This window comes from Phalaenopsis equestris, unplaced genomic scaffold (genome assembly GCF_001263595.1).
Source record: "Phalaenopsis equestris unplaced genomic scaffold, ASM126359v1 Scaffold000002, whole genome shotgun sequence".
NCBI lineage: Eukaryota > Viridiplantae > Streptophyta > Magnoliopsida > Asparagales > Orchidaceae > Phalaenopsis > Phalaenopsis equestris.
In genome coordinates this window covers 73,967,668-73,970,671 of record NW_018164444.1, presented here as the reverse complement: position 1 = coordinate 73,970,671, position 3,004 = coordinate 73,967,668, and positions in this window count along the sequence as shown.

Here is a 3,004-nt window from a genome sequence, read left to right as displayed (position 1 = left end):
TATATATATATATATATATATATATATATATATATATAGTAAACTAGCTCATGATTGAAGAATAAACTTATCAAATTTACAACTTCGTAAGCATAAACCCGAACCAATTCACAATAGATGGACTTGATAAAAAAAATATAGTCAACTCGAAGAGGCTGCATTACTGTGCCTATGACACCTTTATACTAGGATGATATAGGGAATAACCCCTTGGCACAACATGTTGTAGAGCCACAGTACTAAGGAAAGGATTCTATTTGAATCACTCAGAAAATAGAAAGATAGAATAGAAAAATAACATATCCTAATAGTCTTTACTAAGTACGCAAACCTAGACTTAAGTCCCTATAACAAACTTTAGAAGATTTAGAGGGATAGAAAATCTAGAGAAAGGAGAAAAACTTACATATGCAGGATTGAAGTTAATCTCTAATTTTCTAAGCTCCGTTTTAGAAAAGTGCACAAAATTAAGGATGAAGAACCTCAAGGAACTTGGATTATCCTTCTTCTGCATTCTTCTCTTTTATCTTTAACACATAATTCTCTCAAGCTTTAAAGTCCTTCTATTTAATTTTGTACATGAAAAATCTAAACAAAAAGGGCCCCAAAAAATGCCAAGACCCCCCTTATCTCTCCCTTGGATTCCTCAAGAAGCTTGCCTATAATCCCTTCTAATTTGACCATCACCTTGCTACCGATCCTTGATATTTTTGCCTGGGCAATGTGAGGATAGGTTTTAATATTTTTGGTTTTGGACTGTGAGGATGCGACACTTTGACCCACCATATGATGATAAAGCAAACAAAGGGGGCGGTGCTACGATGATATCCATGAGTGTTGTGATGTTGCAGCTACAAAGAAAATCAACTCTCAAAATAGATAGCTTAGCACATATGGCATGGACACAAGCTCATTGACACCCTTTATAATGATGAAACTTCACCTAATGTGGCACTGAAACAACTATTCATTGAGTGAAATGAGATTATCCAAAGACATTTTAACTAAGACATAACCACATGAGCATGAAGCTCAACTTCAAGATGTCAAAAATATATTCCATTTATAAGAGTACCAAAAAATGATGCCAACATCCTAATTATATCACATAAAAAATCAAATTCAAATATTAATAATAACAAATAAATAAACTTAAACCTTTTATTAGGCATCTTAGAATGGCATCTCATCCATTAGAGAGGCGTGTCTGAGATCAGTCATGGTTTAAACTTTGTTTTCCAAACATGACTAAGGTAAAAGCGAACCCAAGCAAGACGCTAATAATCAATTTCATAGTTCAAATTATGGATAAATGTACAATCCTAAAACAATAGACTTAAACTAAGATACTTTTGAATATTGGTTTTAATTAACTCACGATGCCTTTAGTAATTTTGGTCTAGCATTTTTAGAATTTTTTGAAGTAAGAATAGTGCCCACTTCTAAAGCTCCATTCCATTTGTATATCCTAGCTACTTAGTAAGGCTCCAAACACTAAGTCTCACTCAAGATCTCTTTTTTATATGATTAAGCTCAACCTAAAATATTGAATACGTTAGAACTCATACAAGAAAGCGATTCAACATGACAGAGGCTTACAGAGGAAGTAATTATTTATATTAATTGTTTGTGTACACCCAAGCTATCATTAAAGTGTCTTCTAAAATCAATTTGATGGAGCACGACAAACTTGATGAATGCTAAGGCAACTTCATTTGAATCAGAGTCATGGTGATCTAATTGATGGAAATATTTGCTACAAAATAATTTGTTCATAATTAACAAAGCAAGCACATCTAGAATGTCAAATCTTTTTAAAGATGGCGACTATATTGTTGGGTCTTTTCACATAGGTCAAAGGAGCACAAATTAAGGGATATAATATTAGAAAAAAATTATAAAAATGAAAAAAACTTCATAGAAATACTAATATAAGACCGAAAAATAGTTTGTAAAGATAATTAATATGAATTACAATGATAATGAAATTTTAAAGATAAGGTATCATGCATATCATATCGGTGGGTTTCAAAAACCCATGTTTGAACCTAAGTTATAAGAGCACTTCTAGCTCTATTAAATGAATCTTTTGGCATATCTTGTTATTGATTCAAAATTATAATAGGTTTGCATAAAGCTATTCTTCTAATAGGTAAGAGATTGCCATAATACTACTCATTTGAGAAGATTCTTAGTCCCCAACATAATAGGAATATCCTGGCTTGCTGAGAACACACTACTCCTTTTTAGACTTGAATTGTCACAAAATAAAATTTGAACTGTCCAACTAACTCAACAAAGGTAACAAATACTATGTGCGCAGTTAAAATCCGAAAGCATCGGAAAGTCTATAGTAGTAAAACTTAAACATCATACATAAAGTCTTATAAATAATCAATTGCATACATAATAGTTGAAAAAGTAAACTGAACCTTGCTAATTGTATGGTATGGAGTATAAAATTGAATTTCAACTCCCTAAGGTTGTTGAACCTTGGCCTCCTCTTTTAGAAGCCAATCTACTTTCTCATTTGAACAATAATAAAGTGAAAGGCAAATGATTTTATTTATAATCAAAGCTTAGAGAAAAAATATTTGAATGACAAATGTTATTGTTGTTGATCTCATTTTTTGACTCAATCATCCTTGTCTCAATCATCCTTCGACCCACCCATGGGTCTCTTAGGATTGTGTCACATTAATCGTGATCAACATCAACTTTCATAGCAATTAATCAAATTCGATCGTTGCATTTTTTGCTTGTTTGTGTATGATAATGGGTGGGTTGCTTGCCATCATATAAGCTCCTTATCATGCCTCAATTTACCTTTTGAGAGTTGAACCGTGCCTGTCATTAAATTTTGGGAGATATATGACGAATGTGATAACGAGTCACCTTTTTTTTCACATGAATTCGTGCATATAAAATTTTATTATCATGAATTTTCAACCACCTAAAAATTCATCATGAGGATTTCCAATGAACCGCCAACCCAACAAGCAAT